General features: G+C 43.5%; 1 protein-coding gene across 3 annotated transcripts in view; it reads right to left on the minus strand.

Moving 5' to 3' along the window:
- Positions 1-16,632, minus strand: part of LOC129526385 (histone-lysine N-methyltransferase 2C-like) — a 61,527-nt gene extending 44,895 nt beyond the window's left edge. Inside the window, exons 1-2 of one of the 3 annotated variants that reach the window (XR_010130441.1) lie at positions 16,340-16,357; positions 14,667-14,828 (exon numbers count right to left, since the gene is read on the minus strand). The gene's annotated coding sequence lies outside the window, so the exon portion shown is untranslated. The other 2 variants (XM_055360451.2, XM_055360450.2) reach the window with 2 other exon arrangements.
- Between the last annotated feature and the right edge of the window lie 7,307 nt (positions 16,633-23,939).

Raw genomic sequence — 23,939 nt, forward strand, 5'->3', positions numbered from 1 at the left:
ACTCTTTACTCCCCTTTCACTACTGCACTTAACTGGTCTTAAGAAAAAATTCAAATAAAAAAATTTTAAGAATTTTAAAGTTAGCAAAGGACATTAATAGACATTTCTCAAAAGAAGACATACAAACAGTCAACAGGTATGTGAAAAAATTGCTCATCACTAATCGTCGAGGAAATGCAAATAAAAACCACAATGACATATCATCTTACACCAATCAGAATGGCCACTATTAAAGAAACAATAATAATAACAGACGTTGGGGAAGATGCAGACAATAGGGAACACTTACACACTGTGGGTGGGAATGTAAATTAGTACCACCTGTATGGAAAACCATATAAAGAGTTCTCAAATGACTAAAAAATAAAACTACTGGCCGGGCACGGTGACTCACGCCTGTAAGCCCAGCACTTTGGGAGGCCAAGGCAGGTGGATCACCTGAGGTCAGGAGTTCAAGACCAGCCTGGCCAACATGGTAAAACCTTGTCTCTACTAAAAATACAAAAATTTGCTGGGCGTGGTGCCATGTGCCTGTAATCCCAGCTACTTGGGAGGCTGAGGCAGGAGAATCACTTGAACCTGGTGGGCAGAGGTTGCACTGAGCCGACATCATGTCATTGCACTCCAACCTGGGCAACAAGAGCGAAACTCCATCTGAAAAAAGTAAAAATGATAAAAAATAAAACTGCTATTCAATCCAGCAATCCCACTATTGGGTATCCACCCAAAGGAAAATAAATCATTATATCAAAAAGATAACTGCACTCGTACCTTTATCACAGCAACACTCACAATAGCAAAGATAGGGAGTCAATCTCCATACCCATCAACAGATGACTGGATAAAGAAAAATTGGGACACATACATACACACACACACACACACACACACACACACGAATACTATTCAGCCATAAAGGAAGAATGAAATCATGTCTTTTGTAGCAACATGGACCTGGAGGCCATGTTCTCACTTATAAGTTGAAGCAAAATAATGTGTACATGTGGGCACAGTGTGGAATAACGACACTGGAGACTCAGAAGGTTGGGAGGCTGGGAGGAGGCTGAGTAACAAGAAATTACTGAATGGGTACACGTACATTATTTGGATGATGGATGCACTAAAAGCCCAAACTGCAGCTCTATGCAATGTATTCATGTAACAAAACTGCACCTGTAGCCCTTAAATTGATACAGAAAAGTTGTTTGGAGAGTGGCACTAAGGAGTGAAACAGAATTCTTGATCCTTATTATAAGCATTCTGGGCTATTAGACTTTTTTCAACCACGTACATATATTACTATTTGAAGTTTTTAAATGGACTTAAAATCTGAAAGAATACTGATCTTCTAATGAAAAACAAAACCGTAAGATACTCTGCCTAAACTTTCCCCCATAATGCAATGAATAAAACTTTAGTTTAACCTTCCTCTTCAGGATAAATAATTTCTGAGGCTTTAGAACCACCTTAAAAGGTATCTGTAGGCCGGGCGCGGTGGCTCACGCCTGTAATCACAACACTTTGGGAGGCCGAGGTGGGCAGATCTTCTGAGGTCAGGAGTTCCAGACCAGCCTGGTCAACATGCTGAAACCCTGTCTCTACTAAAAATACAAAAATTAGCCAGGCGTGGTGGTGCACATCTCTAATCCAGCTACTCAGAAGGTGCAGGCAGGAAAATCTCCTGAACCCGGGAGACAGAGGTTGCAGTGAGCCAGGATCGCAGCACTGTACTCCAGCCTGGGCAACAGAGCAAGACTCAGGTCTCAAAAAAAAAAAAAGATATTTGTAGACAACTAAATAAGTCAAGTTACATGATATATAGACTATCATCAAAATTACTGGACCGTCACTGCTTATCAAAGTAAAGTGTAACCAAAAATTTAATTCACAGTACTTCGACCAGACCAAAACATCCAATTCATCCGTAGTTTCCTAATTTTAATACTTACTTTACCAGAGTATGAAAATCTTTTTTGTTTTTTTGTTTTGTTTTGTTTTGTTTTGTTTTTTGAGATAGGGTCTCCCTCTGTTGCCCAGTTTGGAGTACAGTGGCACGATCTCAGCTCACTGCAACCTCTGCCTCCCGGGCTCAAGCAATCCTCCCACCTCAGCCTTCTGAGGAGTTGGGACCACAAGCATGTTGCACCGTGCCTGGCTAATTTTTGTATTTTCTGTAGAAACGGGGTTTCTTCATGTTGCCCAGCTGGTCTCAAACTCCTGAGCTCAAGCAAGCCACCCGCCTTGGCCTTCCAAAGTGCAGGGATTACAGGCATGAGGCACCATGACCCACCAAAAATGTATCTTTAACACCTGTTCTCTAGATTGATTTAGGTTTTGCTGATCTTAGAGGTATGTACAACCATCATTTCAAACTCACCAGACCTAATTTAGTTCAACTTCACTTTTTTTTTTTTTAATTTCTGCCCAGGCTGGAGTAGTGGCTCAATCTCTGCTCACTGCAACCTCCACCTTCTAGGGTCAAGTGATTCTCATGCCTCAGCCTCCCAGGTAGCTGGGATTATAGACATGCACCACCACACCTGGCTAATTTTTGTACTGTTAGTAGAGATGGGGTTTCACCATGTTAGCCGGACTGGTCTCAAACTCCTGGTCCCATGTGATCTGCCCACCTTGGCCTCCCAAAGTGCTGGGATTACAGGCAGGAGCCATTACACTCTGCCTAGTTCACTTTTCATTCCATTTTTTCCTTTGTACCTTTTAGAAGAAGCTTTTAAGTAATATAAAGATTATTATTGTTTAATCTGTCAGAAATTGACAGGGAAAAGAACTTAAAAGTTTAAATACACGATACAAAAAGATTAAAAGGTTATCACAAATTGGCGGGGCGTGGTGGCTCATGCCTGTAATCCCAGCACTTTGGGAGGCCGAGGTGGGCAGATCACCCAAGGTTGGGAGTTTGAGACCAGCCTGAGCAACTTGGAGAAACCTTGTCTCTACTAAAAATAAAAAATTAGCTAGGCATGGTGGCACATGGCTGTAATTCTAGCTACTCAGGAGGCTGAAGGAGGAGAATCGCTTGAACCTGGGAGGCGGAAGTTGCAGTGAGCCAAGATCACATGCGCCATTGCACTCCAACCTGGGCAACAAAAGCAAAACTCTGTCTCAAAAAAAAAAAAGTTATCACAAATTATTGCTCATAACAGTTTAGTTAAAATAAAGAATGTATGTAAAACTACAGAGTAATAGCTTGATAGCAAGACAAAATAGTTTTAAAAAAAAGTCTAGGAAAAATATGGCTGACTAAACTATGATGAAAGATTTGAGATATCAAAAATGGGCTGGGTGCAGCTGGCATATGCCTATAATCCCAGCACTCTGACAGGCCAAGGTGGGTGGATCACTTGAGCCCAGGAGTTCAAGACCATTCTGGGCAACATGGCAAAACACAGTCTCTACAAAAAATACAAAAATTAGCTGGACATGGTGGTGTGTGCCTGCAGTCCCAGCTACTTGGGAGGCTGAGGTAGGAGAATCATCTGATTCTGGGAAGTCCAGGGTGCAATGAGCCATGATCACACCATTGCACTCCCGCCTGGGAGACAGAGTGAGAATCTGTCTCAAAAAAAAGGCATCAAAAATGGCCAAAAGAAAATCTTAAACAAACCGTGAGTTAACAGATTAAAAAGGTGTTCTTGTTTGTTTTTTGAGACAGAGTCTTCCTCTGCCGCCCAGGCTGGAGTGCAGTAGTACAATCATGGCTCACTGCAGCCTTGAACTCCTAGGCTCAAGTGATCCTTCTGCCTCAGCCTCCCAAATAACTGGGACTATAGGTGTATCACAACACACAGCCATTTTTTTCTTAGTAGAGATGAGGTCTCCTGATGTTGCCCAGGCTGGGCTCGAACTCCTGGTCTCAAGAGGATCCTGCCTTGGCCTTCCAAAGTGCTGGGATTACAGGTGTGAGCCACAGTGTGGGGTCAAAAAAGGTTTTTTTTATTTTTTGGCTTTTTTTTTTCTGTTGTTAGAGGTGGAGGTGGTAATGGTTTCTGTTTTGGAGGGAGAAGAGGTAGTGGTGGTAATGGTTTCTTCTTGGGAAGGAGAAGACAGCTGAAGGGGACTGCTGTAGTATTATGGTTTACAGTGTTTACCATTTTGTTTAACAATATTCTACTCTAGAAACTGAAACATTTTAGATGTTAATAAAACATCTAAAATCATACTATGATTTACTTCTCCAAAATACAAATTACATCACAAGTAAGCCTCCATGCAATGACATTTTTATCTTTATGGAGCGTCATCAATATCAGTTAAATAAATCAGTGCAATTGTTTCTAAGGAGAAGTTTAGCTTCCACTTCACCATTAAAAGCCAAGTGCCTATGATGCAGATGAATGCATTGTACAATACATTTCAATCAAGTCACAGACTCACTTCCCCACTATCCATGAAATATAACAAAGGGCTAAGAAACATTAAAAAATGATGTATCAAACTTCCCACAAACCGAAAGACAGGAAGCTATTGAATAATCTGACACTTGGGTTACATTTTCATTATCATTAAAATGTAGCAAAGGGGCCGGGTGTGGTGGCTCATGCCTGTAATCCTATCACTTTGGGAGGCCAAGACAGGCAGATCACTTGAGGTCAGGAGTTCGAAACCAGCCTGGCCAACATGATAAAACCCGTCTCTACTAAAAATACAAAAACTTAACCAGGCATGGTGACACATGCCTGTAATCCCAGCTACTTGGGAGGCTGAGGCCAGAGACTCACTTGAACCCGAGAGGCGAAGGCTGCAGTGAGCCAACATCGCACCACTGCACTCTAGCCTGGGCAACAGAGCGAGACTCTGTCTCAAAAAAGAAAGGTAGCAAAGGAAAAAAAAATAGGTCAGTGTTTAGAAAGGATACAACTATATCACGTCTTTTACTTATTTTGCATTTTGTATTGGTCTAGAAGTTGAAAATATGTGCCCAAAACAACTATACAACTTGAGCAATGATTTTAAAACAAATATGACACTTTATATTAGAAGTAGCACCTATTTATTCAGAAACATATACTATTAGTTACATTTAAAATTTATCGTTAGAATACACTGTTTCCAAATCAACAGTCCTTACAAAACATGGAACATATACTTCAGTATTATTTAGCTTTACTTTTGTAATAGTGGCCAAGGTGGCCGGGTGGGGTGGCTCACGCCTGTAATCCCAACACTCTGGGAGGCCGAGGCGGGCGGATCACAAGGTCAGGAGTTCGAGACCAGCCTGGACAATATGGTGAAACCCCATTTCTACTAAAAATACAAAAATTAACTGGGTGTGGTGACATGTGCCTGTAATCCCAGCCACTTGGGAGGCTGAGGCATGAAAATCACTGAATCCAGGGAGGCAGAGGTTGCAGTGAGCCAAAATCGTGCCACTGCACTCCAGCCTGGGTGACAGAGTGAGACTCCATCTCAAAAAAAGAAAAAAAAAATAGTGGCCATGGTGGATTTTGTACTCTGAATATAAACTATATAGTTTATACTATACATATGTCTACTTATAAACTAGGCACTATTGCTTCAATATATTTAAAAAAATTATTCTAGAAGATAGTTTACCATACTCAGGGTTCCCCCCACCTCTAGCTGCAGACCAATACCAGTTGGTAGCCTGTTGGGAACCAGGCCTCACAGCAGGTGAGCGGCAGGCAAGCCAGCATTAACCTGAGCTCGGCCTCCTCTAGATCAACAGCGGCATTAGATTCTCATAGAAGCACAAACCCTATTGCAAACTGCACAAGCAAGGGACCTAGGCTGCGTGCTTCTTATGAGAATCTAACTAGTCTAACTAATGCCTGATGATCTAAGGTGGAAGAGTTTCACCCCAAAACCATCCCCTCCCTGCTCCCCCTGGTGTCTGTGGAAAAAAACTGTCTTCCACAAAACTAGTCTCTGGTGCCAAAAAGTTTGGAGACCACTGACATAAACTACAAGGTTTTGTTAAAAAAAAAAAAAATGTAGCCAGTGTCCCTTGAGGGTTAATATCAAATATCTTAGAATAGGTAACAGTCTAATATGAATTTAATTGTGAACATAATGAAGTTAATTCTACACTATCTGAAAAATAGTTTCACTTAATATGTATCTAATTCATCAAACTGGGTGGGTTTCTTTTTTTTTTTTGAGACAGAGTCTCCCTCTGTTACCCAGGCTTAAGTGCAGCGGCACCATCTCAACTCACTGCAATCTTGACCTCCAGAGCTCAACCTGATCCTTCCACCTCAGCCTCCCAATTAGCTGGGATCACACAAGAATGTGCCATCACACCTGGCTAATTTTTGTATTTTTTGTAGGGACAGGGTCTATGTTGTCCAGGCTGGTCTTGAATTCCTTACCTTGAGTGATCCACCTGCCTCAGCCTCCCAAAGTGCTGGGATTAGAGGTGTGAGCCACCAAGACCCACCTTAAAACAAGTTCTTTGAAAACATACTTGCTACGTAATAGTTATGAGCTTTTTAAAAAATTTCTTCTAATGTCATTAAATTCTGGCAATCAGATTTTCAGAATATGTTAAAATGCTGGTTAAGTGGGCCAGGCGCAGTGGCTCACGCCTGTAATCCCAGCATTTTGGGAGGCCAAAGCAGGCGGATCAGGAGGTCATGAGATCGAGACCATCCTGGCTACCACACAGTGAAACGCCATCTCTACTAAAAATACAAAAAAAAAAAAAATTAGCCAGGTGCGGTGGCAGGCACCTGTAGTCCCAGCTTCTTGGGAGGCTGAGGCAGGAGAATTGCTTGAACCCAGGAGGCAGAGCTTGCAGTGAGCTGAAATCCCGCCACTGCACTCCAGCCTGGGTGACAGAGCAAGACTCCGTCTCAAAAAATAAAATAAAATAAAATAAAAATAAATAAAATAAAATGCTGGTTAAGTGACCAGAGGTTTTATTTCTTGGGGTTTTTTTTTTAAGCCATCATGGAATTAAACACACATGAAGAAATCTGTTGAAACCCCTCAAACTTGCAATGCTATACCTGAATCAGTGTTCTTTCAGAGACTTTTCAAATTATACAAATATTTCAAAATGCTGAGTTACTCTATTATAGCTAATAAAACTACTTAAACTAAGTGGAAAACCTTGAGAACTAAAGGGGGAGGGGATATTATTTATTCTCATTACTCTTAAATCAACCAACTTCCAAATCCAGAACATAAAACTTTTATGATTATTTGTTCTTTCCCTGTTTACAAACCTAGTTCTGATTTCATTATTAAAAATATAGGCTGGGCACGGTGGCTCATGCCTGTAATCCTAGCACTTTGGGAGGTCAAGGCAGACAGATCATGAGATCAGCAATTCAAGACCAGCCTGACCAACATGGTGAAACCCCGTCTCTACTAAAAACACAAAAAATTTAGCCTGGCATAGTGGCTGGCACCTGTAATCCCAGCTACTCGGGAGGCTGAGGCAGAAGAATGGCGTGAACCCAGGAGGCGGAGCTTGCACTGAGTCGAGATTGCGCCCTGACACTCCAGCTTGGGCGACAGAGGAAGACTCCGTCTCAAAAAAAAAAAAAAAATTAGCCAGGCGTGGAGGTACACCTCTGTAATCCCAGCTACTTGGGAGGCTGAGGCAGGAGAATCGCTTGAACCTGAGAGGTGGAGGCTGCAATGAGCCGAGACAGCGCCACTGCACTCCAGCCTGGGCGACAGAACAAGACTCCATCTCAAACAAAATAAAAATTATTTAAATTTTTTAATTTATATATATTACATATATTATATTATAAATATTATATATATTATGTATAATTTTTATGTATGAGATTATGTATATATGTATATGTATATGAGATGTATATATAATATATACATCTCAGCCGGGCCCAGTGACTCACGCCTATAATCCCAGCATTTTGGGAGGTTGAGGTGGGTTGATCACTTGAACCCAGGAGCTCGAGATCCGCCTGGGCAACATCGAGAGATGCCGTCTCTACAAAAAATAAAAGATAAAAATTTAGCTGGTGGTGATGGCACATCCCCACCGCCCCAGCTACTTGGGAGAATGAGGTGGAAGGATCACTGGGGTCGGAAGGTCGAAGCTGCAGTGAGCCAAGATCTCACTCCTGCACTTCAGCCTGGATGACAGAGTGAGACCAAGTCTCAAAAAATATATACGTATATGGTGTGTGTATATATGTATATGTGTGTATATGTATATATATGTGTATGTGTGTGCATACACACACAATTCTCTATAACTAGTGCTATCATACTTAATGCTTTAATAAGGTTAAATACATAATAAATACAATCGTTCATTTTGTCTTTAACGGTACAATCCAACTCAAGTCATCCTTCCAAACCAGATACAAAAATATCCTATGAAAAGAAACAAAAACTTTTTATCCTTAGGGTATTTTGGGGTTCTGGCCATTTGTTGTGCCAGATATAATACCACTTGATAAGACTTCCAGCTTCATCCCATCCCATCCTGCAACAATGTTTTCAGTAGGGTGGGATCCGTGGCTCCCAATCAAGTCCTGAAAACCTGATCTCATGGCAGGGCCCACACTAGAAAAAAAACAGAGCATTTTATTTCGTGCAACTTTTATGGCCCTGAGAATCTCCGACCCCCCACCCCCTCAACACACAATCAGTCAATTGATCTCCCTCTCCCTCCCTCTGTCCCACCTCCACACCATCTATGAGAAAGAGGAGGGGGAAGAAGGTGGAAGAAAAGGCACGAGTAGAGAAAGTAGACTGACGTAAAGCAGGCACCTAAAAAAGGTGGGATGGATTTCTCCAAAGCCCAGATCAGGGACGCTGCTACAGACAGCCAGTGGAGAATGCCTCTAAGATTAACGCTTTAGTAACCACTTACAAGAACTTCCCCTGTCTACTGCTTAATTTCAAGTAACCCAACAGGTCCATTTAATTACTTTGTATTATTTAAAGAAATCTAGGATTTCTTTAAATAATAAAAGGGAAACAAACGCGTTTTAACACCATTTTGCATCACAATGTTAAAATCTTGGGTTAACTCCCTCAGTAAATCTCTAAGTCCTTTCCAATCTACTATCTCTGGCCAGGAAGTCAAAACTTAAATATTAACCAACTAAAATGATCTTCATACTCTGGTCAATTTTGCAGAGCAAAAAATTTAAATAAATAAACAGATCTTCAATGTGTATCAAGGATGTCCTACTTGGGCCTCACTCTCCCAAACAGAGCTTATTTTCTTCCATTTAACAAAGGAAAATTTTCATTTAAACAAGTCTAATGAAGATGTTGCAACCTGGCCAAGAGCGGTGGCTCATGCCTGTAATCCCAGCAGTTTGGGAGGCCAAGGCAGGCTGATCACTTGAGGCAAGAGTTTGAGACCAGTCTGGCCAACACGGTGAAACCCGATCTCTACTAAAAATCCAAAAATTAGCCGGGCATCGTGGCAGGAACCTGTAATCCCAGCTACTCAGGAGGCTAAGGCAAGAGAATGGCTTGAACCCAGGAGGCGGAGGTTGCAGTGAGCTGAGATCCTGCCACTGCACTCCAGCCTGGGTGACAGAGCAAGACTCCCTCTCAAAAAAAATTGTTTTAAATGTTGCAACCAATTTTTCTTCGTCATATTTATAGATGTTTATCATGGTTTTTCCTAAAAGATTTTTAAACCACCTTTTCCAAACCTCAAAACAAGCATCTATAATTACAGACAATTATTCTCCTGGCTCCATAAACAATTCTATTTTTCCTTCTCCAACCTTCCAATCCTCTCATGAAGCTGGCCAAATGTATTCTACTCCTGACACCAAACAACAAAAAAAGAAACACGTAACTGCAGCCTACTTCTTTTGTTTTAATAAACAAACTAGCTTAAGTGAACAGTGGTCTTGGATCACATAAGAATTTCAAAATAAGTGATTTAAACACTTTAAATATTGTGGGGGGGAGGGGGATGCTGCTGGTAAATAAGGGTCAAGTTCTGACTTTCTTATTGAGGCCAAGGTCAAGAAATTACTTTTCTCAGATCTATAAAATCTTACCAACTCAGAATCCTGATTATAGATTATCATCTCCTACTCAATACTTTCCAAATCTACAATGATACAGGAATCCCACTAAAATTCAGAATAATTAAAAGGAGTTAAGATTTAAGACATAACCAAAAACCAGCCCCTCTCTACAAGGCAGTTGACTGTACAGTTCATGCTTGTATACAGATGGACAGACTAAGAACAAACTCTACGCTTCTGAGAAAAAAACAAAACAAAACTAACAATGTAAATCTATTCTTTCATTATAACAATTTCTTTTTTCGGAGACAGGGTCCCACTTTGTCTAGGCTGGAGTGCAGTGGTGCAAACTTACCTCACTACAGCCTCGACCTCCTGGGTTCATGTCATCTTCCCACGTCAGCCTCCTGAGTAGCTGGGACTACTAATGCAGGCCACCATAGCTGGATAATTTACATATTTTTTGTAGAGACAGGGTTTTGTCATGCTGCACAGACTAGTTGAGCTCCTGAGCTCAAGCAATCCACCCGCCTCAGCCTCCTAAAGTGCTAAGATTACAGGTGTAAGCCACTGCGCCCAGCCACAAAATTTTTAAATGTCATTCCAAAGAACCATCTATAATGAAATGTGAAGTTATGTTAAATACATATGTTTAGAAGATACAATGTAACTTTCTAGTTTTTATTTCCACTGTAATGTAACTAACTTCAACTGTGAATAAAATTCTACATAAGTTTCCATCTCAGGATTTTTGTTCTCTTTAAAGTTACAAAAATTGGCCGGACATGGTGGCTCACACCTGTAATCCCAGCACTTTGGGAGGCCGAGGCAGGTGGATCACCTGAGGTCAGGAGTTCGAGACCAGCCTAGCCAACATAGCAAAACCCCGTCTATACTAAAAATACAAAAATTAGCCAGGTGTGGTGGCGGGCACCTGTAATCCCAGCTACTTGAGAGGCTGAGGCAGGAAAATAGCTTGAATCCGGGAGGTGGAGGTTGCAGTGAGCCGAGATCGTGCCACTGCACTCCAGTCTAGGTGATAAGAGCAAAACACCGTCTCAAAAAAAAAAAAAAATTTTACAAAACTCATTTAGAAAATGTATGAGGCCAGACGCGATGGCTCATGCCTGTAATCCCAGCACTCTGGGAGGCCAAGGCGGGCAGACCACTAGGTCAGGAGTTCGAGACCAGCCTGACAAACATGGTGAAACCCTGTCTCTACTAAAAATACAAAACTTAGCTGGGCGTGGTGTCGCACGCCTGTGATCCCAGCTACTCAGGAGCCTGAGGCAGGAGAATCGCTTGAACCCAGGAGGCAGAGGTTGCAGTGAGCTAATACGGTGCCACTGCACTCCAGCCTGGGTGACATAGTGAGACTCTGTTTCAAAAAAAAAAATGCATATGAAACACAAAAAGCTGGGTGTGGTGGCTCACACCTGTAATCCCAGCACTTTGGGAGGCCAAGGGTGGGGGGGGGCAGATCACCTCAGGTCAGGAGTTCGAGACCAGCCTGACCAACATGGAGAAACCCCATCTCTACTAAAAATACAAAATTAGCCGGGCATGGTGGCGCATGCAAGTAATCCCAGCTACTCGGGAGGCTGAGGCAGGAGTATCGTTTGAACCTGGGAGGCGAAGGGTGCCATGAGCCGAGAATGTGCCATCACACTCCAGCCTGTGCAACAAGCATGAAACTTCATCTCAAAAAAAGAAAGAAACACAAAGAGTTGCCAATGTGAAAACTACTCAATAAGATTTAATAAAAATACTGTATTTGGAAAAATTTTTTGTCTTTTTTTAGCTGGGAGTACAGGCGCCCAGCATCATGCCTGGCTCATTTTTGTATTTTTAGTAGAGAAGAGGTTTCGCCATGTTGGTCAGGCTGATCTCAAACTCTAGACCTCAGGTGATCCACCCACCTCATCATCCCAAAGTGCTGGGATTGCAGGCGTGAGCCACTGCACCCGGCCTTAACTATTTTTCATTAAAATAATGAAATAAGTTAACTTCTCAATACTTTCTTTCTTTTTTTTTTTCTTTTTGAGACAGGGTCTTGCTCTGCCACCAGGCTAGAGTGCAGTGGCATGATCACAGCTCACTACAGCCTCAATCTCCTAGGCTCAAGTGATCCTCCCTCCTCAGTCTCCCGAGCAGCTAGGGCAACAGGTGCATACCACATGCAGCTAATTTTTTATTTTTTATTTTTTTGTAGAGACGGGATCTCACGATTTTGCACAGACTGATTTTGAAATCCTGAGCTCAAGCTATCAGCCTGCCTCAGCCTCCTGAAGTGCTGGGATTACAGGTGATGGCATCCAGCCTTCGATATTTTCTTGATGAAAGAGAGGACTAATTACTAGTCCTAGATTATTATGAAAAACAGCAATATCATGATTAAGTTTTTGTTCCTCCTCCCAGTACTGTGTTCTATTAATTAGATAAGAAATGGGAATGAACAAAAATAGACATTAAATCAAATGTTTTTTACTTTCTAAAAGACAAAAATTCTAATGCTTTGTTTACCTAATCTACAAATATTTATCTTACTACTTCTATAAATAATTGAATAAAATCTTAAAGGAACTAAAAGAAATAATGGGACTTTTCACTACACAAAAGATAATTACCTATACAATGAAATGAGGTGAAATTCTTAGAGCAAATGTCTTAAAGTATGTCATACAACAAGCTTAAATTAATAATACGAAACAGTTAGAATGCCCCCACCCCAATAAACTATGGACAAAACACGACTGGACAATTCACAACAAACACAAATAATAAAATTCAAAAAAAGGCTGACGTGGTGGCTCATGCCTGTAATTCCAACACTTTGGGAGGCCGAGGCGGGTGGATCATGAGATCAGGTGCTCGAGACTAGCCTGGCCAACATAGTGAAACCCCATTTCTACTAAAAATACAAAAAATTAACTGGGTGTGGTGGTGGGTGCCTGTAATCCCAGCTACTTGGGAGGCTGAGGCAGGAGAATTGCTTGAACCTGGGACACGAAGGTTGCAGTAAGCCAAGATCGTGCCACGGCACTCCAGCCTGGGCAACAGTGTGAGACTCAGGTCTCAAAGAAAAAAGAAAAAGAAATTCAAAATATTCGTTAGTCCTACTAATCAAGTAAGCAAAAACTTAGAACTAAAGTACTTTTTTTCAGTTGTTAAGATAAAGATTTTAGTATATTATACATGACAAAGGTTTGATAAAACTAGACCTATCACACATTGCTAATGACATTACAAATTGATGCAGCCTTTTTAGGGAGTGGCATTTCAAAACTTTAATAAAAATAAGAGATCAGAGCTGGGCATGGTGGCTCATGCCTGTAATCCAAGCATTCTGGGAGGCCAAGGCAGAGGAGATCACTTGAGGTCAGGAGTTCAAGACCAGCCTGGCCAACATGGTGAAACCATGCATTTTTAGTATTGTACTAAAAATACAAAAATTAGTCAGGCATAGGCCAGGCACGGTGGCTCACACCTGTAATCCCAGCACTTTGGGAAGCCGAGGTGGGCAGATCATGAGGTCAGGAGATCAAGACCAGCTTAGCTAACACGGTGAAACCCCATCTCTATTAAAAATACAAAAAATTAGCCGGGCATGGTGGCAGGCGCCTGTAGTCCCAGCTACTCGGGAGGGAGGCTGAGGCAGGAGAATGGCATGAACCCAGGAGGCGGAGTTTTAGTGAGCCGAGATCACGCCACTGCACTCCAGCCTGGGCAACAGAGCGAGACTCATCTCAAGCGAGACTCATCTCAAAAAAAGACAAACAACAACAAAAAATAATTAGCCGGGCATGGTAGCGCACCTGTAATCCCAGCTACTTGGGAGGCTAAGACAGGAGAACCGCTTGATCTCAGGAGGCGGAGGTTGCAGTGATCGGTGGCCATAGAAGCCCTCCTGAGCAGCAGACAGAACAGAATCCGCTATAGCAATCAGCCTGCCGGAGAAGCCTCTGCCCCTGTGGCCTGAGGTTCCACTTAACCCAGGTGACACCATGGGCAGGTGGGCTGAAGAAGTGGGAAGGTCAAATCAACTGGCCCAGCCAGGATTCCTCTTTGATGATACAAGTGATACCGGTCTAAGCCTCCCCTCTTCCGCAGGGGAAACTAGGTGGCCCAAAGGGTGCCCAGAGGCAGGGGACCTGCCACAGCAGCCACCTTCCTGAGAGGTTCCCTTTCTTCCCCTTGGTGAACTCCCTCCAACACACAGCTTGCCAGGAAAGCACCCTGTGTCTTACATGGGGGGATCCCACGACACCAAAACCCAGCCAAAGAAGCCTTTTGTCCCTTAAGGGTTATCACAACCAAAAACAAAAAGATACACAAAGAGTAAGCCCCTAAATTCTGTTAAGAATGAAACAATGCTGCCACTCACACCTGGCTCAGATGCCAGCAGAAGGAGGGCACCGTCCAGAGACCAGAGACCACAGGAGAAGGGGGAGGACTCCTCCTTACCCTGGCTGCACCTCCACCACTGTCACTGAAGCCTGCAGTACAGAACCAGCAGCTTCTAACCCACCCCAGGCCGGGCCGGGCCCCAAAGCTCTCCTACTTCCCCTTCCTGGCCCCTAGACTTGCTGCTGCTGCCACCATTAGCACCGACGCCAAAGGAATCAGCGCTGCTGTCACCCTCCATGCACCTGCACACCCTCCAAGGCTCCTACCACTTGGCCTCCACGGGTACCCTCCTACCGCTCCTGTTGAGCTGCCGTCTCCATCACCATGGCCGCCACAACCGCAGGAGATGAATCACAGAGCTGTACCATCTTCAGGCTCCAACCTCCAGCTCACCACAGGGGACTCCTGCTTCATCAGCCTGGCTTGGAGCAGCTGGGCAGACAATGCCAGAGAAACCTACAATAGGATGCAGAAAGTGGCAGTGTTAGAGCCTCACCCTGTCATGCTGCCCACTGGGTGGCTGGGGCCAGTTTCAGTGAAGGCACTCACACCCACCCTCCAAAGTCCAGCCTCTCCTCCTAGACCAAGCTGGCCTCCTGACCTGGGGTGGGGACTGGAGACACCACAGTGTCCGCAGCTCCTTGGGGAGCAAGAACAGCAGAAACTCAGACCCAGGCAGTCCTCCCCACCCAAGTACCAGTTCCCATTCCTGACTCCTCCACCCACAGGACCCTGAGCCCCCGTGGTGCCCACTACTCCATGCCTGGGGCTCCCAGATGGTCCCCACAACACAGAGCAAGAGGGCAAGGGCCGGGTAACCATGGTGGGTGTGAGGGCCCTGCGGTGGTCAGAGGATTGCCGCAAAAACTCTGTGCAGCCTCCGCGCTCCAAAACGAGCAGAAGTTGTTCACCCTCTAGAGCCTTGAGTCCGGGAAGAGGAGAAGGGCCCCTTCCTCAGAGGCCACCACTGTCGTGGCCACCTCCACAACCTGCCACTGGAAGCAGCAGTGCAGCTTCCCCCCATAGCGCCCCTAACCTGCCCCCTCCACCACAAGCTTAGCCCCCGGATTGTGCCCACAATGCACCCAGAGACTGCTGCAGGCAGTGTAACCCTGATAGCGCCCCCAAACCACCCGTGGTGGACACTCGATAGTGTCCACAACCCATCCCCGCCACGGGTGTTGCAGCACCAAACAGCACCCCATCAAACCCGCCCCCCACCCGGACCACAAGCAGTATAGCCCCAGATAGCGCCCCCAGTCTGCGGGGCACTGCGGTTCACTGTCGCGGGCAGTGAACGCCCGGGGTAGTGCACCCAACAAACCCCCTGACCCCACCTTCCCCTTTCCCCCACAGACAATGCAACATTTCACAGCTCCCCTAAAGCACCCCCGACTGCCTGCCAGTTGGCATTGTTGCTGACATTGCAGCTCACGATAGCTCACCCAACCCGCCCCCTGCATTGGCCAGTGTAGCAGCTAATAATGCCCCTAACACCCCACCACCCGCCGCTGGCAGTGCACGACGGCACACACAACCTGCCTCCAACCCCCCGCCACCTTAGGCAGTGTAGACTCTGATAGCGCAGTAAACCTGCCCCACTGCCAGCAATTCAACACCTGATAGTGCCACCCACCAGCCCCCCGTGGCAGGCAGTGCAGCTCCAAAAGCACACCAAACCCGCTCCCCCACCACCCTGCAAGCGGGCAGTGCGGCCGCAGAGAGCGCACCTACCCTGCCACCTTTCTACTACTCTAACAGAGATGCAGTCTCCGTTGCCACCACCAACCGCAGCCAGGCGAGCCGCGGTGGCCAAGGCTCCAGCCGCCAGCGTTGGGCACAGTCCCCACCTTCTCCTAGACCTCTAGCCAGTCAAGAGCAGCTCCAGCTGCCAGCCACCCTCCTACCGCTCAGGCTGCACTCCTACCGCTCCGGCTGCCATCTTACTGCTCCAGCCTCCCCGCTACCGCTCCGGCCGCCATCTTACCACTCCGGCCGCCATCTTACTGCTCCAGCCCCACTCCTACTGCTCAGGCCGCCCTCCTAACACTCCAGCCGAGCTGCCATCTCTGTTGCCACCACCATCCAGAGCAAGATGAGCCACGGTGTTACAGGCTTCAGCCTCCAGCTCCCCCTTCTCCTGGTCCTCTAAGCCGGGAACAGAGCAGCTCAGCGGGAGATACCGGAGACCCTAAACTGGCGTGAGGCCTCCTCAGCATGTACATGGAGTTACACGCATGGTTTCTGGACTACATGTTCTGATTGGGTGAGAGAAAATCTCTAGGCCTTCTCTGATTGGACTTTATTTTCATACTCTGATTGGTTGTCCTAAGACTTTCTTTCATCCAATCAGAACATGATAACAAAGTCCAATCAGAGTAGGCCTCCAGGCTTTCTCTTATCCAATGCTGGAACTTGTAGTCCACGAACCGCATATGCATAACTTCAGTACATAAATGGTGCTGAAGAAGAGTCAGGCTATTCCAGGTTCTTCTGTGTCTGCTCACCGAGCTGCTCAGAGCCCGGCTTGGAGGACCAGGACAGACTGGAGGCTGTAACCTGCTGCACCATGGCTGGCCTCCCTGCAGTTGGTGGCGACAGACACTGTAGCGTGGCTGGAAAGGTAGGAAGGGGAAAATAGTTTTGGGATAGATGGAAGGGTAAAGAGGGTGGTTAGTGTCAAAAGGAAAAAAGGATGGTGAGCCAGAGAAGGCATTGCATAAAGACGGTGAGGAAAAGATGTTGGGGAAAAAAATTGGGGGGTAGATGGAGGGGGAAAAACAGGGTGATGAACAGGAGGGAGAGAAGGTTTCACAGAAAGATGGTGGGGAAAAAGTTTTTGGGTAGATGGAAGGGGGTAAGAGAGGGTTGTGAGGGGGGAACGGGGATGAGCAGGAAGGAGAGAAGGTTTGCAAAAATATGGTGGGGAGAGAAGAAAGGGAAAGAAGACTGCGGGTAAAAAGATTTTGAGTAGATGGAGGGGGGAAAGGGTGACAAGTGGGAGGAGAAAAGAGGTTGCAGAGAGGGAGGGGGAAGAGAGAGTGGCGAGCAGGAGGGAGAGAAGGTTTTGCGAAAAGACAGTGAGGAGAGAAGCTTTTGGGTAGATGGAGGGGGGAAAGAGGGTGGCCAGTGGGAGAAGGGTAAAGAGGGTGGCGAGCGGGAAAGAGAAAAGGTTTTGCGTAAAGACGATAGGCAGAAAAGAAAGTGTAGAAAGAAAAGACAGTGGGTAAAAAGTGTTTGGGTAGATGGAGGGGGAAAAGAGGGTGGCAAGCGGGAGGAGAATAGAAAGCGTGGCCAGAGGAAGTGGGGAAAGAGGACTGGGAAAAAGGCGATGGGGAAACTAGTTCGGGGTAGATGGAGGGCAAAAAGAGGGTGGCAAGCAGGACAGAGGATAAAGAAGAGGGTGAGTGGGAAGCGGAGAAGGCTTTGTGAAAAGATGGCAGGGAAAAATTGGGGAGGTAGATGGGTTAAAAGAGCGTGGTGAGCAGGAGTAGAGAAGAGGCTTTGCAAAAAGACGGCGGGAAAATGTTTTTGGGTAGATGGAGAAGGGAAAGGGTGGCAAGGAGGAAGGGAAAAAAGACGATAGGGAAACAGTTTTTGGGTAGACGGAAGGAGAAAGAGAGGGTGGCGAGCAGCAGGAGTGGGGAGAAGGCTTTGGGAAAAGATGAGGGAAATGTTTTTGGGGAGATGAAGGAGCAAAAGAGGGTGATGAGAGCGGGAGGCGGAGAAAAGGCTGGCCAGAGAGAGGGAGAAAAGACGGTGGGGAAAAGTTTTGGGTAGATGGGTGGGGAAAACGGAAGTGAGCGGTAAAGTATAGAAGACTTTGCAAAAAGGCAGTGGGGAAAAAATGGTGGGGAAAATGTTTTGGGGTAGATGGAGGAAGAAAAAGGGTGGCGAGAGAGGGAGCCGAAGACGGTCGGGAAAAAAATTCCTCCTGTTACTGATTTTTTAATACTCTTCCACTCCGGTCAGAAAAAATAATTGATATGATTTCAGGATTTTTTTGTTTTGGTTTGGTTTGGTTTGGTTTTTTGAGATGGAGTCTCACTCTGTTGCCCAGGCTGGAGTGCAGCGGTGTGATCTTGGCTCACTGCCACCTCCACCTCCCGGGTTCAAGCCATTCTTTTGCCTCAGCCTCCTGAGTAGTTGGGATTACAGGCATGCGCCACGACGCCCAGCTAATTTTGCATTTTTAGTTCTAAATGGGGTTTCTCCATGTTGGTCAGGCTGGTCCCGACCTCTGTTGATTGCCCCATCTCTGCCTTCCAAAGTGCTGGGATTACAGGTGTGAGCCACTGCACCTGGCAAGGATGTTGAATTTTATTGAATGTTTTTATCTGCATCTATTGAGATAATCATATGATTTTTGTTTTAAATTCTGTTTATGTGGTAAATCACATTTATTGATTTGCGTATGTTAAATAGTCCTTGCATCTCAGGAATAAAACCTATGTAATCACGATGAATTACATTTTTGATACGCTGATGGATTTGGTTTGCTAGCATTTTTTTGAGGATATTTGCATCTATGTTCATCAGATATTGGCCTGTAGTTTGTTGTTGTTGTTTCCTTGCTAGATTTTAGTGTCAGCATGATACTGGTTTTGTAGAATGAGTTAGAGAGGAATTCCTTCTCCTCAATGTTTTAGAATGGTTGCAGTAAGATTGATACCATCTATTTTTTTGTATGTTTGGTAGAATTCAGCTGTGAATTCATCTAGTCCTGGGCTTCTCCTGCTTGATAAATATTTTTATTACAAATTCAGTTTCATAATTAACTACTGGTCTGTTCAGATTTTTTTAAATTTATAGATAAAAAATATTTATTTGGTTTATAGTTGTGCAGGCAGTAGAGGCATGGGACCAGCACCTGCTCAGGTTTGGGTGAGACCTCAGAAAGCATCCAATCACAGAGGAAGGCAAAGGGAGGGCCAGTGTATCACGTGTCAAGAGAGAAATCAAGAGCAAGAAGGGGAACATGGCAGGGTGTTTTAAACAACCAGCTCTCGTGTGACACAACAGAGCAAGGACTCGCTGATCGCCAAGGGGATGGAGCTAAGCAATTTATGAAGGGTCCACTCCCATGATTCAACACCTTCCACTAGGCCCACCACCAACATTTAAGATCACATTCAACAAGAGATTTGGAGGGTAAACACATCCAAACAATGTCATTTCACCCCTATGGCCCCCAAATCTCACGTCCTTCTCATATTGCACAATACAATGTCATTTCATCCCTATGGCTCCCAAATCTCTGTCCTTCTCATATTGCACAATACAATTATCCTCTCCCAGTAGTCCCCAAAAATCTCAAGCTGTTTCAGCATCAACTCAAAAGTCCGAAATCTCATCTGAGCTTCAAGGTACATTCCTCCATCTATGAGCCTATGAGATCAAAACCAACTTATTTGCTTCCAATATTCAATGCAGTACAGGTGTTTGGTAAATATTCCCATTCCCAGATGGAGAAGTTGGGCAAAAGAAAGGGGCAACAGGCCTCAGGCAAATCTGAAACCCAGTAGGGCAGACATTAAACCTTCAAGCTCCAAAATAATTCTTGATTTCATGTCCCGCATCCAGGGCACACTTGTGCAAGGGGTGGGTTCCCAAGACCTTATGCAGCTCTGCCTCTGTGGCTTTGCAGTGTACAGTCACCATGGCTGCTGTCTTGGATCAGAGTTGCGTGCCTGTAGTATTTCTAGGCTCAGGATGAAAGTTTCCCATGACTCTACCATTCAGGGATCTCGAGGTGGTGGCCCCATTCCCACAGCTCCAGTATGTAGTGCCCCAGTGGGGACTCTGTGTGGAGGCTTCAATCCCACATTTCCTGTTGGCACTGCCCTAGTGGACTTTTGGTTTCTTTCTGATTCAGTCTTGGAAGGTGGTGTGTTTGCAGGAATGTATCCATTTTCTCTAGGTTTTCTAGTTTCTGCACACAAAGATATTCTGAGGATCTTTTTTTATGTCGGTGGTATCCTTTGCAATGTCCCATTTGTCATTTTTGATTGTGCTTATTTGAATCTTCTTTTTTCTTGCATAATCTAACTAGCAATCTATCATTTGTATGTGTCCTTGCAAAGAACCAACTTTTTAATTTTGCTGATTCCTTGTATGGTTTTTTTGGTCCTGATTTCATTACCTTATTTTCTAACCTTTGTTATTTCCTTCTACTAGCTTTGGGTTTGGTTTGTTCTTTTCTAGTGTGTTTGGCTATTTTAGCTTGTTAATTTGAGGTCTTTCTCTCTTTTTATACAGGCATTTAGTGTTATAAACTCTCCTCTTAACATTGTTTTTTCTGTATCACAGACGTTTTGGTATGTTATGTTTCTATTTTCATTTGTTTCAGGAATTTCTTTAAATTTCTGCCTTAATTCTGTTATTTACACAAAAGTCATTCACGAGCAGATTGTTTAGTTTCCGTGTACCTCTGTGGTTCTGAGAGTTCTCGATATTGACTTCTAATTTTATTCCACAGTGGTCTGAGAAGATACTTAATATAGTTGTGATTTTTAAAAATTTATTAAGGCTTATTTTATGACTGAGCATGTGGTCAATTTTAGAGAATGTTCCATGTGCAAATGAGAAAAATGTACATTCTGTGGTTTCTGGGTGGAGTATTCTGTAGATATCTATTAGGTCTGTTTGGTCAAGAGCCCAATTTGAGTCCACAGTTTCATTGTTAGTTTTCTGCTTAATAATCTGCCTAACTAATCTGCTTACTGCTGTCGGTGGGGTGTTGAAGTCCTCCACGATTATTGTACAGCTGTGTGTCTCTTTTCTTAGGTCTAGTAATATTTATTCTAAAAATCTGGGTGCTCCAATGTTGGCTGCATATATATTTAAGACAGTTAAGTCTTCTTGTTGAATTGAACACTTCATCATTACATAATGTCATTCTTTGTATTTTTTTTTTTACTGTTGTTAGTTTAATGTCTGTTTTATCTGATACAAGAATAGCAATACCTCTCCGTTTTTGTTTTTCATTTATGTGATGAATCTTTTTCCATCCATTTACTTTGAGCCTGTTTGTATCATTACACATGAGATGGGTCTCTCAAAGGCAGCAGAAGTGTCTTGTTTTTTTTAATCCAGTTTGCCACTCTGTGTCTTTTAAGTGGAGCATTTCAGCCATTTACATCCAAGCTTAATATTGATGTGTTAGGTTTTCTTCCTTTTATAGCATTAGCTAGTTACCTTGTAGTCTCAATTGTTTAATTGCTTTATAGGTTCTGTAAATTTTGTATTCACATATGCTTTTATGGTAGCAAGTATCATTCTTTTATTTTCATGAGTCAAACTCCTTTAAACATTTCTTTTAGAGTCAGTCTGGAGGTAATGACTTCCCTTAGCATTTTCTTGTCTGGAAATATCTTATTTTCCTTTCTTTATGAAGCTCAATCTGGCAGGTTATGAAGTTCTTGCATGGCTGGGTGCAGTGGCTCATGCCTGTAATCTTAGCACTTTGGGAGGCTGAGGCAGGCAGATCACCTGAGGTCAGGAGTTCAAGACCAGCCTGGCCAACATGAAGAAACTCCATCTCTATTAAAAATACCAAAATTTGCCAGGTGTGGTGGTGGGCACCTGTAATCCCAGCTACTGGGGAGGCTGAGGCAGGAGAATTGCTTGAACCCAGGAAGCGGAGGTTGCAGTGAGCTGAGATCACACCACTGCACTCCAGCCTGGGTGGCAAAGTGAGCCTCTGTCTCCAAAAAAAAGAAATTATTGGATGGCATTTTTTTTTCTTTAAGAAGGCTAACGCTAGGCCCCAATCTTTTCTAGGTTGCAGGGTTTCTGCTGATAAGTCTGTTGTTAATCTAATTTAATTTATAGGTAATTTGGCCCTTTGTTTGGGCTGCCTTTAATATATTTTCTTGTGCATTGACCACGGCTATTCTAATGACTGTGGATGCCTTAGGAATGGGCATCTTATTTACTATCCCACAGGTGTTCTTTGAATTTCTTATATCTGAATGTCAACCTTTCTAGCAAGACTAGAAAACTTTTCCTAAATTATTCCCTTAAATATACTTTCCTAGTTGGTTACTTTTTATTCTTCTGTTGTAGGAATGCCAATAAGTTATAAGTTTGGTCACTTTACATAATCCCATATTTCTTAAGGGCTTTGTTTTTCAGTTCTTTTTTCTTTTATTTTTGTCTGGGTTACTTTGCAAGACCAGTTTTCAAAGTCTAAAATTATTTCTTCTGCTTAGTCTAGTTTATTGTTAAAGATTCCAACTGTGTTTTGAAATTCCATTAGTGAATGTTTTAACTCCAGAAGCCCTATTTGTTTTTTTCTTAATCCAGCTATTTATTTTTCCATATTTCAAATTGTACTTAAAGATTGTTTTGCACATAAAATTAATGTATACATGATTAATGCTTTAAAGGAACTAAGCACCCACCAGACTCAAGAAAAGATGATGCCCTATGATACATCTGAAAAAAATTTAATCTTTCTATTAAATACAGTTATGCAAATTAACATGATATGTATTTTTGTCCAGCAAAATAAAATATAGGTATCAGTTTTGGTGAAGCAAAAGCATAATGGACATTAATTTGCCGATTGGTGCTGAAAGTATAAATTGATTCAACATTTTGCAGGGATGTTAGTCAATATGTGTGAAAATTATACACTAATATCTCTTTACACAGTAATTAAAGTGCTAGGACTTTTTGAAAAGAAAACATGTCTCAATGTGCCCAAATTTGTTTCTGTGAAAATGTTTATAAAAAATGTTGTTCACTGAAAGCAATACAGTATTTAACAATAGAGAGAGTAGGCCTGTAAATCATGGAACTTATTCAACAGGGGATGTCTGAAGAGGACCTAAAAATAATCTATATGTTTAAATAAATAAATTAAAAGAAATTTATTTTAAAATCCTACATTTAATTATATTAAAAATTATCAATTTAGGTGATAGGATTATTGGTAAATTTTAATTTTTTAGCATTTTTGTTTCTTTATGTGCCAATTTTTCTATTACTGTCTTTTACCCCTTTTGTAGATAAAATATACTGTTTTAACATAAAATAAATGTCATTCATAATTTCTTATGCAGTAAGAACATTTTTTTGAGACAGATTCTTGCTCTGTCACCCAGGCTGGAGAGCAATCGTAGCTCATTGCAGCCTCAACCTCCCAGGATCAAGCTATCCTCCCACCTCAACCTCCCAAGTGTCTGGGACCATGGCTGTGCACCACCATACCTGGCTAACTTTTAAAGAAAGATTACTGTAGAGCCAGTGTCTCACTGTGTTGCCCAGGCCGGTCTCAAACTCCTGGGTTCAAACAGTCCTCCTCCCTCAGCCTCCACAAAGTGTTGGGATTACAGGCGTAAGCCAATGCACACAGGCAGAGCTTTTTTTAAAAAAACTATGCAATATATTTGGTCTTCAAAAAATGTTTTTGTTTGAAGAGCAAGGTACTCATGCAGGAAAATAATCCAATTTATGGTGCAGTTTAATTTAAAATGAAATCACTTGGCATTATTAAAAAATAAAATTTTGCCCAGGCGCAGTGGCTTACTCCTGTAATCCCAGCCTTTTGGGAGGCCAAGG

Source organism: Gorilla gorilla, chromosome 14 (genome assembly GCF_029281585.2).
Source record: "Gorilla gorilla gorilla isolate KB3781 chromosome 14, NHGRI_mGorGor1-v2.1_pri, whole genome shotgun sequence".
In the NCBI taxonomy this organism is placed as follows: domain Eukaryota; kingdom Metazoa; phylum Chordata; class Mammalia; order Primates; family Hominidae; genus Gorilla; species Gorilla gorilla.